Here is a 15,604-nt window from a genome sequence, read left to right as displayed (position 1 = left end):
AAGCTGAAGATCTCAGTGGGCAAAATCCAATCTGTGTTGAAACACAGAGACTTGTTCTTCTATATCCCCTGTTAAATGTCAGCACGGGGTACCCGTGGCTTTTTAAAATATCTTTTATTTATTTTCAAAAAATTGGACTCTATGAGACGGAAAAGAGGAAGGGGATTTTGGAAGCACTAAGTAGGACAGCCAACAAGAAGTCTCATTTTTATTTTCTTTGTAAAGAATGACCAGTGACACATCTTCCCACACAGGACTGTCCTCTTTGCCTGGCTCCTTCCTCCTGCTTTTCCTGCAGGGGCACACACCCAGGCAGCCTCACTTCAAGCCAACCACCGCCTGCAGCCAGTGGCCAGAAATCCATCAACTGTCCTCTTATCTCCACAGATAGATCATCCCCCTGAATAACCAGTCCTAGAAAAGTAAAGAACAGAATTTATGAAGTAGGAAATTAAAAATAGACTTTCCTTCCCTTGTTAGGAGAGCTCAGAGGAAGCAAAGTATGTCAGGCATAGTGGACTTATGTTCAAAACAGCCCCGATCTGCTCTCAGAAATGTAGGTACATCCAAGTTCAAACCATGTCTCACTTAGCACTTCACATACCATTCCAAATGTATTTTCAGTCACTCACCAAATTTCAAAAAATAATTACTTTTTTTGGTATCAAGTAAAAAGATCCTGCACCTCTCTGTCTCTGTCTCTGTCTCTGTCTCTGTCTCTGTCTCTGTCTCTCTCTCTCTCTCTCTCTCTCTCTCTGTTTGCATTGTGCCCTTATATTTTGTGAGGTTTTATTTTTTTTTTATTTATTTATTTTGGAAGGTCATGCAAAGGCTTGTTCCAAGGGGTAAAACAAAATCTTAGATGTTGTTGTTGCTGAACCTTTAAACATGGCACTTAATATCAGAGATACGTAAAAAATTCTGTGGCTCTTCTTAATAAGGAGAAATTCTTAAAATTGCATTATTAAAAAACATTTTGTAAGAATTGTAACAAAAGAGACTATAAATAGTGGATCACCATTGATTCAATAATTGCTATTTTTGAAGATGTCAAAGGAAGTTTAATTTACATGAACTTGAGTTAGGCAATTTTCCTTACTTCCCAGTGGTATATGTTCTGCACCCATGAATAATACATACAAACTCAGAGAGATAATCCAAAATTACATTTGCAATTGATACCATTTAAACAATTTCTATGAAGATTTTTGTGACAATAATGTCAAGATCATCTTTAAGCTCTGTATTTCTGTCTAATTTTAGGTTTCTGGTTTAATGATTATAATGACTCCAATTTATATTACACATATACATTATTTTGCATTTCAGGGAAATCACCCTTAAAATTATTTTTGTCATTTGTCTTTTGAGACAGCATCTTGATATATAGCCAAGGCTAGTTCAAATTTGTTCTGGAGTTCAGGTGACCCTTTGACTTCCTATCCCCTGTCTTTTTGTAGATATCTGGAGTGCAGTGGTCATACAAGATACAGATAATGTGTGTGTGTGTGTGTGTGTGTGTGTGTGTGTATGATATATTCTGTAGATATATACTTATGTATATATAGAATATATACAGAATACACATTACACACACACATATATTATATATATATATACATAATATATATATTATATATATGTACATATATATATATATATATATGTGTGTGTGTGTGTGTGTGTGTGTGTGTGTATGCATATTCTAGCCAACTGATGAGCTCCAAACTCAGGAAAGTTTGTCTGTTTAAAGCAAGGTGGACAATGATTGAGGAAGATGCCTTACTTCAATGTCTGGCTTCTACATGCATGCATACATATACACATATTCACCCACACTCTCAAGCAAGCATATACATGTACCATACATATATACATGTACATGCTATAAAATGTTTCATTCTGCAGTTGCGCTTAAACCAAAATTGTTTAGTCAGATCAAAATCCCATACAGCATATGACGTAATTCTCATTCATATTCTGAAAATAGTAAGAATAATGATAAAAATGTTTGGGCATTTCAGTTTTTAGCCTGTTCTAGTAGAAAAATGGGTGCTTGGGATCCTGGTCCAAAGAGCAAGAAAATATTTGAATATTTGTATTTCAATGATTGTGTTAATTATATGTTGCTAACAATATTATATTTATAGATATATATAAAAATACAATTAGCTTCTACTTATAGGAAAGAGTATAGATGGTTAATTTCATTTATAACCTATCATTTGATTCATGTAAAAATATATGATTTAAATTTCTGCAGAAACTAAAAAACTTACTCCGTGCCGCTGTAAGTCAACATTACCCGGGTCAGGGAATGGACAAGAACCACACAGCTGTTTTTAGAAGAGTCCCTCCTATCTGTTTTCTTCCCCAAAGTCATACAAACACTGAACATTTGGATGAAATTTTGTTTCATATCATTTTATCATATTTATTTGTATATCATATTATGCATATCAACCTACTATATAAAAATGGATGTGAAGTCACAAATATAAACACCTTATATTAAGTGGGCCCTTTTAAAGTAAACGTTTTCTTGATTCTTTGTGAGTTTCACATCATGCACCTCATTCCCCCCCCCCAGCCTCCACCCCCTCTTCTCCTTGCAACTCCCTCCCTCACAAAAATAAAAAGCACACAAAACAAAGCACAGAAAAAACATCTCATCACGAAAGCTGTACTATGTCACAGTGTGTGCTCTAGCATAGCCCTCTGTCTACACATCTTCGCTTGCAAATGTTCATTGGTCTGCTTCATGGTCTCTGGTTTTTGTGACATCAATATTGGATCCTCACTGAGACTTCTAGTTATCCTGTTGTTGTCCTGTATCATGGAGATCCTGAGGTTTGGATCTTCATGACTGGCCCTTTCATAGATGATGTAGATTTGGGGGTGGGCCAACTCAGAGCCCTGGATCTGGGCCTGTGTGATAGCTGAGCTGATCAGCATGTTAGCTTTCCTTTGTCCACACCTCCAGACTTAGTCCTCCAGCACTACTCTGGCTAGGATATCCAATGCCACCATTGCCATCAGGAGGATGCAGAGTCAGCTCTTTTGCTCTCATGCCCTTGGGCCTGTCACCTGCACCACACCCATGCTTTCAGGCCCAGATCCACTGTGCTGCCCAGGCAAAGCTCAGAGCCCACTCTCCCCCAAGTGCTACAGCCAGCCGTGACACAAGGCTAGCTCTCCTGCTCTCCCACAGGAGACCAACTCTACAGACTGCTGCATGTGAAGATGGAGAAAGGATGAGGGCACCAACCTCCCCATACCCCCCACCTCATGGCAGACTAGAAGAGTGGTAGGACCAGCTCTCCCATGCTCTTTCCTTTGGGGTTGGCTCACCTATGCCACCACCACCAGGGCCTGCTCTGTTGGGCTGCCCCAGTGAGGCTCAGGGACTGAGTACTCATCTCCTAAGTACTGTCAAATATAACAAATATAAGAGTTGAGGCCAACTTTCCAGAGAGTTGCAGCCAGTGAGGGTCAGGGACAGCTTCTGCATAGCCCCTGGGCATCCATCTGGTCTCCAGAGGGTACCTCCACCAGAGACATCTCCATGTTCTCTAGTAGCAATATGAGACAGAGAGATTGCCACCCAGCCCTGTTGCTGTGTTGCCACAGACCCAGACATGGCCTTCAGTGGGAACTCAGGCTAGAATCTCACCATAGCCCAAGTGGTGGGGCTGGCCACTCACAACAGGCTACTTTCTCTCTACCTTTGAGTCTCCAGTTCCATCTTCCTTCCTAAGGCTTCTTACGATGCATGCAGCATTTCCATTTTCACTCACCTGTCTGCCACATGCTTACACATTCTGGAACTTTCGGCTGCAGACTGGTCACACAACTGGCAGGACCCTGAGTGACATCCTCTGTCTTGGCTGTGTGACTTGGCAGCAAGCAGGTGTCTAAGGCTTACTGTGCTGTGTCTCATGGAGGGTCCTCATGTCTCTGTCTGTTCTAGGCCAGTCTGTGGGTGATATAATGACATCCTAGCTCAGAACAAAAAAGAGGAGGAGGAGAGGAGAAGGCTTGTTAAATGAAGAGTTACACAGACATTTGATCTTCTCTTTTCATCTAAGAAAAAGCTTACACTTAAAGTGGGTAGTCAGTGCAGGTGACTGAAGTCATGGTGAACAATGCATATTGACTCTTTTTGGTAAAGAGATAAACTATATAAATGTTATTGATTTTATCAACACAACTTAAAGTACTAAAATGGAAGACGAGGCAGGTTTATGGAGACCACAAACACATGAGATCCTGCTTCCCTCTGTGATTCTGTGTATGGATGGCTGTGAACGGGAGCGAAGAGAACAGCAGGAAAGGAAGGAAAGGGGATGGACTCGAAGAAAATCCTAAGAAAGACAAAAATGTCCGGCATGAGCACTGAAGTGACATCCGAGCCTGTCCTTACCTAGGTTTGAAGTTTGGGGGTTATCACCTGAGTCTAGACCCAGGAGACTGAGTGCTCAGAGATCATTTCCAAGTGTTTTCAGATCTGAATCAAGTAGAAAGGAGCTCTAATCTTAAGCACCAAAGAGTGGGATGCAGATAAAGAACTTAACATGACCCTTTCAGCTCCTTGGGTACTTTCTCTAGCTCCTCCATTGGGGCCCCGTGTTCCATCCTATAGATGACTGTGAGCATCCACTTATGTATTTGCCAGGCACTGGCATAGCCTCACTCCAGACAGCGGTATCAGGGTCCTTTCATCCAAATCTTGCTGGCATATGCAATAGTGTCTGCGTTTGGTGGCTGATTATGGGATGGATTCCCAGCCAAGAAGTGGGAGTGGGTGGGTAGGGGAGCAGGGTGGGGGGAGGGTCTCCTCATTCGGGTGCTGGGTGGCTGTCTGAGAGCCATGATCAGCAGCTCCCTCTCGCGTGTCAAGATAAGGCCATGGTGATATAAGACGGGCAGTGCTTCAGGTTACATGCATTTGAAGCACCTATAAATTGTTCAGAGAGCGAGAAAACGCTGGAGAAGCAAGACAGCGATCATGTAACATCCCATGGTGATTACAGTGATACTACAGTGAGTTGTTTTCTCCTGTGACTACAAATACTGGATAATATTTTATCTAGAGTGTATAGAATGCACCAGATGTGAGTAGAAAAGCCTAAGCAAGATGCAGATAAAACACTGCATGTGTTAAGGTGCAGTATCTGTTCTCTGGCATTTATTTACTGGATCTAAGACATTCAAACAAAATAGACCTTGAAGTATCTATTAACCCTTTACTCTTGTCCTAACCATTGCTCTCCTGGAAATAAATCCACAGCCTCTTTCGGTGATCTGTGCATTTACTGTGGCGGCTGTTTACGGTTTTCTTTTAGAATGCCAGACCCTGATTCAGACTTAAATTCTTGAACTCGTAAACTCTGCATTTCTCTTCTGCCATCTCAACCTATGGAGGATCTGAAACCAGTGTGTCCTGTTACAGAGGCTTCACCACAAAATGACAAAGGATAAAGAGATGTTAACTAGTACAGTGTCTTATGGTCCTGAACAAAATGAAAAAGAACGTAGGGAACCGTGTAAGATAGAAGAAATACCCAGGTTTTTTTTTCTTTCATGATTGATAAATAAATTCTGTCCTTTTTATACTTGGTATAGCTATAATTATTTTATTTCCCCAACATTGAGGTTGCTGAGGTTTGACAGACAATGCTGTTTCTATTAGACAGAGGGGAAATGTCCACTTATAAATGCCTCTGTAGATCAGTCTTCAGTGCCTGTTTCATAAATGGCATATTTGAAGGGTGCCCCTTTCGAGTAGACCCTCAAGTTTTATGCCTTACTCAGTTGGGTGTATTGTCCCTGGTGGTGCATGAGGAGTTAACTACTCAGCAGTTGAGACAGTCCGAGTTTCCTTATCAGTGCAGGAGAAGACTGGCCTCAAAGCTGTCTAAATCTATAAAATCAATAAAGGATCAAGCCAGAGACATGAATTCCTCCGAACTTGGACTGAAAATGAGTGTTCCCCATATCTATTAATCTGCCTCCCACCAAGTAAATCACAAGAAGCTTTTGGCATTCCATCAAACTGACAGGGATGGAAAGGCAGCAAAGCAAGAAACACACTTACACCTTACAGCTCCTGCCCAGATAAATAACCTTCATCACTCAAAGCAGCGACCCCAGCTAGAAATAGAAGGAAAATGTTCCTAGATCCACGCATTAGCAGTGCTCAAAAAGCCACAGGAGGAACAAAACAAATGAAAATGGGAAGACAGCATTGGGTATTATGTGGCCATTACTTTTTCCAGTGGTGGGTCACTACTCCTAGGTACACTGAATTAATTTTTTACATGTCTATTTAATGTGTGAATAAACATTGCAAGAAGACACTAAATAGTTACCCCATCTATAGGCCACATCGTGTCATGGATATTTACATGTAATAATCTCCTTCAATTTTCCCAGTGATAGAATAATACAGCTTTTGTTGTAACTCTTGTAAGATTTGACCAGCAATGCAGTAAAATTATTGTGGAAAGTATGAACAAATAAGTAGAAGTCAGAAATAAAAAAAACTCAGTGAAACTGGGAGAGAAGTATTGCATTGAATTCTAGTTAAGAACACAAAGAGAAAGGCACGATAACAACCAGCAGTCATTGATGGAATCAAGAGTCAAGAGCAGATGCGTGGTAACCAGAATCTTGACGGCATGGAACAAAATCATAGCCCTAATGAGTACTCACTAAAAGAGTGAAAACAGGCTGTCCAAGACTATGTGACAAGACGCTGCCTCAAACTTCTCTCCTGAGACAAGAATAACACTGGTGACTTGTTTAAATGGTTGGAAAGCTTACAGAAAGCTACATTAGTGACATGGCCAACCATGGAGCAAGTGCAAAACTCACACCTCGTGATGTGCTGCCATTGGGAGCAGATTTGTTTACATGGTATGAAATAAAACACAAATAAGCATAAAACAGGAAAGATAGAATCCAACCATGATAAGAGGCCAGCAAAAGCCAGACTAAGAGGCATTTACACAAAGCATTGTGTCTATCTCCCACTTCTTTCCTTCTCTTCCCTGCCTTTCATCTTCATGGCTAAAATACCCAAACCTATGTAGAATTCCAGGATGAGAGTAATTTTCTTTGTAGTGAGTTAAAGATCCCACTGTCAATCTGACTCTCATTGTACAACTTATAGAACAAACCAAATGCCTCACTGTGTAAGAAAGTTCTTGAAGTTTAAGTAGGAGAGCAACAGTTTAAATGTAGAATACAAGTGTGGGCTGTCTGCGTCAATGAAAGGCTTTTGTATTTGTGTCTACTGCTGCTATGTCCAATACAGCAAATATGGACAGATTAAAGCAACTCAAATGCATTATTTTATAATTCTACCATGAATTATTTGTTCAGTACACTCTCATTGAATAGAAACCAAATTATGCTAGTTTCATCATGAATTGAAGCAATTTCTTTTTCTTTTTAGTTCTACAGGCTGCTTGCATTCATTGACTCCAGAACCTTTCCTTCTTCAAAGTCAACCATCTTAATTTGCCATCTGGCTGGTTCTCCCTGCCTGCATTCTTCTTTGACACTCCAGGACCCCGTGACTCTGTGGAGTCTCACCAGATAGTCTAGTACAGACTCCTTAATTTAGGTCAATGAATTGACAAAGTTAATTTCATCTCTAACCTTCAAGTTTAAATTGTATCACTTGTAATATCCAAGGGTGTTACCTCTGGAAGTTCAAGAGAACCAAAGATTTAGAGGAGGTTGCTGAGAAACTAAACCTGAATACCTATCCATGGAGTCTCTACAAAGGAGCTTTTGGATGTCCTTACCCACTTGGTGAAGAAATTTATTTAAATGAGATTCCTTTAGTGGAATTCTAAACAGGTCACATCACAGACTGAATGCTTCTACTAGACATAGCTACTATGTCCACTTGGAATGTCTACATTTTAACCTCCCCTAGCGGAATTCTACATTTAATTTTAAAATTAGCTTAAATTCTTCTTGGCCCAGGGAGTAGCACTTTTAGGAGATGTGGCCTTGTTAGAATAGATGTGGCCTTTTAGGAAGAAGTGTGTCACTTTGGACATGGGCTTTGAGACCCTTCTCCTAACACCCTGAAAGCCAGTCTTCTGGAGGCCTTCTAATCCAGATACAGAAGTCACAGCTCCTTGTGTACCATGTCTGCCTGGATGATGCCATGTTTCATGCTTTGATGATAATGGACTGAACCTCTGAACCTGTAACCAGACACAATTAAATGCTGTCCTTGTACGACTGGCCTTCCTTGTTCATGGTGTTTGTTCACAACAGTAAAAATTCAAACTAAGACAACTCAAAAACATTTATTTTTGTTTGTTTGTTTAGCTCCAAAGGGTTCTCTCTTTTTCAAATGAGTATCAGATATACCCGCCATCTTCATCTTCATCATCATCATTACTGATTTCACTTATAGCTACTCTATCCCATCCCTTCACACCCTTTAATCATAATTACCATGGTCTTCAGTAATACTTTTCCTTCTCAGTGAGTGTCATTTTCCTTCCCACTCATTTTCCTTCCCACTATGTCTCAGAGGAGTTATCAGCATTCCCAGTTTTCAGATGATGAAATTTGAAATCAAAAGATGAAATTTGGGATTCTGACTCAATCAGCCTGAAAGTGGGAGAGTAAAGTTGAATTCCAAATCTGTCTGACATAAGGCTGATGTTTGTGGACTATTTTTTATATCTCTCCAGAGGACAGCTCATCGTTGAATTATAAGCCCCTCTAAAAAGAAGACTGTCTCATCATTTTCCTGAAATCCCCAGAGCAACCCCCACAGAGTTAACCATATGGCAGGGTCCCTGTACACTCATGGGAGGGTCACAAATGTGGGCTGCAAGCAGAAGGGTGCCATTAACAATGTCGATTGCTTCAGCTCTGATTTCTTTTGCTAATGAAGAGATAATGCATCAAGTTAAAGAGGTTCAACCCTTCAAAGGGTTTTTATTGTGTGCCTGTAAAGGATGCTTGGTAGCGTAGGAGAAATGTGGGAATCCCCTTTGCAGCTTTTGGAAAGATGACAATATGGCCTCAGCTGGGAAGTCAGCTAGCAAAAACAGTGTAGCCAGGAGACTATCAGTTCTTCTAGCCACAGAATTTACATAGTTTTGTCATCCAAACAGTTGTCACTAAAACAATCCCAAATAACACCACTCAAAGGAGTGGTGGTGGTGATGTGTTACTCTCCATGGGCAGGCTGCCTGCTCCCAGAGAGCCCTTTAGGGAAGTTAAGAGCCGTTCACAGAGCCCCACCCCAAGACGAAATTCCAGAGCACTTACACTTGTGCCTAATGATAATAATTACAGACCGAAAGGGCTCTTCAATGCTGACAGATGATGCATTTTATTAGCTATGCAGCAAGGTACCATTTCTTTTACCAGAAAGAACATCTCCTAGCTTAAATTACCCAGAGTCTGTTTCTGACCCAGCGGAATATAGATGAAGCTTATCACTTAGATAGTCATGGGCTTATGTGTTTTCTAAGCCCTCCTTGCGTCTGTGCAGACTGTGGAAGAGGAGCACGTCCATGGGGTTTTTGAATAGCTACTACTACATAAGGTGAGCCATCCGTGCTTGGGCTTGAAGCAGATGAAATGGCAGGGAGGGAAAGGGCTGTTACTCTCAAGCAGGCCTCCAGCCAAGATAAGGCTATGGAAACTGGCACAATGAGCAGAGGCACCTGGGGAGGTTTACTGCTTCTGCTTATACATCTTGCTTTGTTTCTGTCCACAGTTCCCAGCCCAGAGCAGGTGTTTGTGGGTTGGATAACGAAGTCTTTCAGCTCACTGGCCCTGGGTTCTCGTTCAGAGCAGACACACTGCTCATGGCAGAATGAAACAGAGCTTTAAAGTTGACAAAGCCTTTAGAGTAGCTATCAGTAAACTCCAGTCTTTACCCAGATCCCTGTATTCATGTGCTCCCTTGAGTTCAGCACTCTGGGTCTGGTCTCTAGGTCGCAACCTTGGGTATCCTCCCAAGGTGAAGAATTGAAATGATCATGCGCCATGCCCTCAGTACTCTGCTCTAGCTAGATTGCCAGTTAGGACCGCAAGCTTTCCAACCCACATAGCTTCACACATTGTGACAGACAAGGAAAGGGTGACTAAAATGGTCATCACTCATCACTGAGACAGGCAGGGCCTGGGAGCCATCTCTCTCATTGCTCCATTTCCATACATGTTCTATGCAAAAGCAGTGCCTTCTGTTGGCTCCCTTAAGTCACATGACAAATATTTTCCGAGGAAACCATCAGTGAAAAGACCTAGAAACACTGGAATTCTGATTCAAGTCCCTCCACAGTGGGATCAATTGCTAATGTTCAATGTACATCTGGTTCTCCATAGTGGCTCCATACTGGCTGAACCATTGATAAATATGACACCCCAAATTCTGATTCTGTCAGCACAAGATCTCAGAAATCGATTTGAACAAACTATAGAATTTTTATGTTAAGTGGGCAATGGTAGCAAATAATCCCCTCACTGGGATGGTTTGTTTCTTGTTTGTGGTACATGTGCTTTGAAACAGACCAGTGTTATGTACTGGGGAGGAGGAATCACCCAAGCTATGCGGATAGACAGGGGCTCTATTATCTGAAGACACTCCTCTCTCTCTCTCTCTCTCTCTCTCTCTCTCTCTCTCTCTCTCTCTGCTAATTTTTTAGACTTGAAAGAACAGGGAGAAAAACAAACACTGGAAATTTGATTATGAATTTCTTATTACTAGAACTCCTCCCATGGTGGCAGCTGAGCTGTGGGGTACCGGCTCAGCTAGGAGCAGAGCAGAGATACTTCTGCAAAGACACCTTCTCCAGCAAGACTCTTTCTCATGAGGCACTTGGAGACATCTTCATCATCTGAAACGCTTGATGTGTTATATGGGGAGTTTTCTTCAGAAAGGAAGGTCTTTAGAACAGGCTAACAGGGAGGAATGAGGGAGCCAAGAGAGTATGTACGCCTTGCCTTTGGAAGCCACTTAGATTATATCTGGGGGCATCCTTTCCTGCCCAGGGTTTGGTGTGTGCATCTGAACAATGAGACGAATGTGAAATAGTAGTGGTGTGGGGTGTCCTAGTAAGCACTTATTTACAGCACTGGTTTCCTGCTTCTATAAAGGGGTTTTACAAGTAAGCTTTTACTTCCTTTATTTGTAGTTATTTTCTGTGCATCGAATATCTTATCTGCATGTGCATATGTACACCCGATGTGTGCAGTACCTATTGAGGCCAAAAGAAAGACTTGCATCCTGTGGCGCTGGAGTTACAGATAGTTGTGAAATGCCATGCTGCTACTGGGAGTGGGAACCTGTGTCCATTCAAAACCAAAGCGACTGAGCCATCTCCCTCCGCTAAAGGATGGCTCTGTATAATTATTCCTAATAAAGTCCACGAAATTTATAAATAAATCTGCTTATCAAGTGCATGCAGATTAATTGAAGTCGATACGAGAAATAGTATTTAACGAGGTTGATATTTACCCTGACGTAGGACTCAGTACAGACCGCAGGGGAACATGATGTCGTCGTGCCACAAACCTGTAAAACACGTAGGGTTTTATTTCAAAAGGTAAAAAATAAACTAAAAACAAAATTAAAACCTTATTCAAATTATAGGGACTTAATATTCAATGGCTAACTGGGTCATTTAGTCAAAGAGTTGACACGTTTTCTATAAAAAGGCCTTAGAGCATGGATTTCAAACATCACCTCAAAAAGTCTTCTCATATTACACACTCCTAATTATGTGTGCATGTTTACAGGAAGTTTAGTCAACAGACAGCAAAAATGTGATTAGATAACTTTGACGTGTCATAAAGTATTCACCTTTTAAACTTTTCAGCAGTTTAGGAATATGGAAATCTTATTTGCCACACAATTAGCATAATAGGCAGTTGGGTGGGACTTACTTTTGAGCCTTGTTGAGTCCACATCACATCAAGTAAGCTTACGCAGATGAGGGCTCTGAAGCTCCTTGAACTACACTGCTCTAAAACCACAACAAAGTCAGAGAGGAGCTTGGGACTTGGCTCAGCAGTTAAGAGCACTTTCTACCCTCACCGAGAATGCATTCAGTTCCTAGCTCGAAACCATCTGAAATTTCAGGTCCACGGGCCCTGATGACGTTTCCTGGACTCCTTAGCAACAAGATACACATGTGGTACAACGGCATACACATAGCCAACAACAAAAATGGAAAAACTTACACTACACATACAATTAATATAAATGTCTTCTTTAAAAAGTTCTCCAAATCTGATATACTTTATAAAATATGAATCTGCTTTTAAGAAGAATCAAGTCATGACACTTTTCAAAGACATTGGAATGAATTGTATTAAGCAAAATAAACTAGACTTAGAGAGACAAAAAGGACATTTTCTCACACAGCCTTTCATAGCTTAAAAGAAAGTGTAAAGAAGGAGCCAGCTGTGGAGGAGGAAGGGGAGGAGGGGGATGGGGAGGACAGGGATAGGGGAAGAGGGTGTGGTAGAGAGAGAAGGATTGGCTGTGTCTTGTACATTTGTGCATCTTATTCATGCTTGGAAGCCTAGCAAAACCACTGTTCTCTACAATAACAGAGGATAATGGCAGTGCTGATAAGGAACCTCCCTTCTTTGCCTTCCTACTCCTCCACATGGTCTTTATTATATAAGAGGGGTGAAGAGATAGATGCTCCTTCTACTGACCCAGGGCGATTGATATATATAGAGAGAAGGCGATCAGGACCAAGGGGAGGCTGGCGGCAGAAACAGCCGGTAAAGCTCTGAAGTGTCATATTACCCATTTACTAAAGTTTTAAAGTTATTATTATTAACTTTAGAATTAATCTTCCACCTACCTTTTAGCAAGCAAGTCTTATTAAAGTCAGTGGACTACACACAAAATGAGACATGAAGGTAAGAGATTGGCTAAAGAAGAAGGGTTGTAGGCAGAGTGTGAGGGCCATGAAGCTGGGGAATAAGACCAAAATGTATTTTATAAATGTCTGAAGTAGTTTTATATTTTATTTTATATTTTATTATATGTATAAATATAAATTTAATTTAATTATATTGAATTATATATTTATAATATAATATATCTAAATATATACTTAATTATATATTGAAATAGCATATTTTATCTTATATTTGATTATAAAATAAAATCTATATTTAATAAAAGAACCTTCACAAATAAAACTATAACTTTTGAATTTGGAAGAGACTTTAGAGGTTATCAAATCTAGTCTATTCTCCGATGAGGATCTTTGGTTTCCTGAATGGATCCTGATCATGAGGGAGACACCACTAAAATGCCACTTGTTGGAGGCCATTCTGTTACATTGCCTTTCATTACATAGGCCTGATGGACAGAAGCTCAGTGAGGGATACCCAGCAGTCATCCCCTTGGAGAAACAACACTCTCCATCATCTACATAGGCCACATTTCTCCCAGACCCTCCTAGCAATCTAGTAGTCAAAGAGATAAGAACTATTAGCATTTATATACAGCAATATCTAGCACCCTGGCATCAGTAGGTTCTCAAATGGCTGATAATAGGTAGGAATGATAGAAAGATAATTTGCATTTGTTTTTGGATCCATGCATATGTTCATGCATATTCACTAACCGGGGTGAGTTAGTCTTATATAACACAGAACCCTAAAGTTTCCATGGTAATATTCCATTTACTGGCAGCAATGTATTGAATCCTCAACCCCCCAAATCCTTTTAACAATTCTGTAAAGTACAGTCTGCTGCAATCTCTTTCAGGCCCCAGACTGTATTATTTCTCTTCTGATCTAGAACCAGGGGCTTAGTTTATCTGTCCAAACAGAATGGACAGAGGCTGTCTTCCCCTTTCCATCTTACCTACAGTCTTTCATTTGTTTCCCATAAGTCACTGGCACCTGTTAGTAATACTGCAGGTGTCCTGGTTCTGAAGACACAGCAGCATTTGGACATGCGTACAAGGAATATAATCAGGGCCACCACTCTATATGACAGTTCAGACAAAGGACATGGACATGTGTCAGAGCAGCCATCTCTACCAATGCAGTCCATACGAGCCTTTGCAATTGTGTCTTTGCAAAGAAATAGTTTGGCTGGCATCGAGCTTGCTATAATTCTCTGATCCTGTGTCAACCCCCACTTCTGCTCTCCCTCCTCCTCAGCAGCCTCCTCCTCCATACCACTGCTGGTGCATTCATGCGTCATTTGCAACCTCTCACCGTGGCTGGAACATCTCCGCATCTATGAATAGATTTAACAGCCTCCTTCACACGCTTCCTCCTAGGGCTGGACTGACTCAGCTTCACTAAGAACAGAGAGCACTTTGATTGACAGCTGACTTTGCCATCCTATGTTTCCACAATGTGATGCAGGGAAGAGAATAAGGCTTATAAGAAACCCTCCCGAAAAAATAAATCCAGCCCAGCAAATGAACAGAGAAACGAAAAGAAATACTGTTCTGGCTAGAACACCGAAGTAGGTGTTTGTAGATAAAATGATAATTTAGAATATAAAATTCATGATTTGGAAAAAAGAGATAAGCTATCTTTCACACTTGGCTTTGATCTAAAGATTAGAAATTGCTTCCCCTGAGAAAAGATACTTACAGATGCAATTTGCAAAGTAGCCAGGCAGAAGGAAACAGGATTCACAGCAGGCAGATCCAGGTCACCCAGGTTTACATGATGAATACTTATTGTGTATCACACTGAATTCACAGCCACTACCTTTAATTAGTAACAAGAACATAGTCAGGGCAGCAGGCAGCTGCAGAACCTGCCTCTGGACCTCAGAGGAACGGGGACCATGTCTGGCTCAGGAGGACACAGCTGCTTTACAAACTCTGAATGTGTGGGAACAAACCCTGCTTGAGATTTCTGTAGTAGGGAACCAGCCAGGGAGGTTTTTCCAGAAAGAGATAAGTTCATGACTGTTTATTAATAGGACACTAGATTCACTCAATAGAAATGTTTGGTAGTGACTGCTTAATTGTTCTCAGGCAGTAATTACTACAATTAAGAACCTGCAACATTGCAAAACCTCGTCTAGACTAGTATTAAAAAGAACCTGTTGGTGATTGCTTTTTGCTGGAGAGAACAGATAAACAGTGGACCTGTGAGTGGTGCTCAAGTGTTTACTAGGAACCCATCTTCCCTGTCTTCTCCCCGACTGATACAACAGCCTTGAACTTGAGGTATTCTGGGTAGCACAAACACCATGCAAGTGCATACAGCGATCCCTTCATTCACCCATATCTCTAACATGGGCTACTTATCCTATTAAAAACATGAGGTTGATATTCCGACAGCAATGACTGTTAACATTTTAGGGGCAAGTTGTTTCCTTCATCTGAAGATTTCCTACTTGGAAACAAACTGAAACCAGAAAAGAGCCCCGGAAAGAGACAGTCAGGCTCAGAATGATAGCAGGAAAGACCCTCACTTCAAAAGAAACTGCAAAGTCCAGGATGCTCCCGAGGAAATGTCACCTCTTACGAAATCTCATCTGCTTCTGCTTCTGTGACTCTCCCCACTGCAGTCCTTCTTCTTGGAACTTCCCACAGCCAGGCAAGTCCTTAACCCC

General features: G+C 41.1%; 1 long non-coding RNA gene across 1 annotated transcript; it reads right to left on the bottom strand.

Moving 5' to 3' along the window:
* Positions 1-207: 207 nt before the first annotated feature.
* Positions 208-14,743, bottom strand: LOC110307613. The gene is made up of 4 exons (XR_003838585.1): positions 14,629-14,743; positions 11,507-11,563; positions 3,798-3,976; positions 208-414 (listed from the first exon to the last, which is right to left on the bottom strand). It is a non-coding gene; the product is annotated as an uncharacterized LOC110307613 (long non-coding RNA).
* Between the last annotated feature and the right edge of the window lie 861 nt (positions 14,744-15,604).

Source organism: Mus caroli, chromosome 13, assembly GCF_900094665.2.
Source record: "Mus caroli chromosome 13, CAROLI_EIJ_v1.1, whole genome shotgun sequence".
NCBI classification, from domain to species: domain Eukaryota; kingdom Metazoa; phylum Chordata; class Mammalia; order Rodentia; family Muridae; genus Mus; species Mus caroli.
Note: the sequence above shows the minus strand (reverse complement) of the source record. Positions and strands in the feature narration are given on the sequence as shown.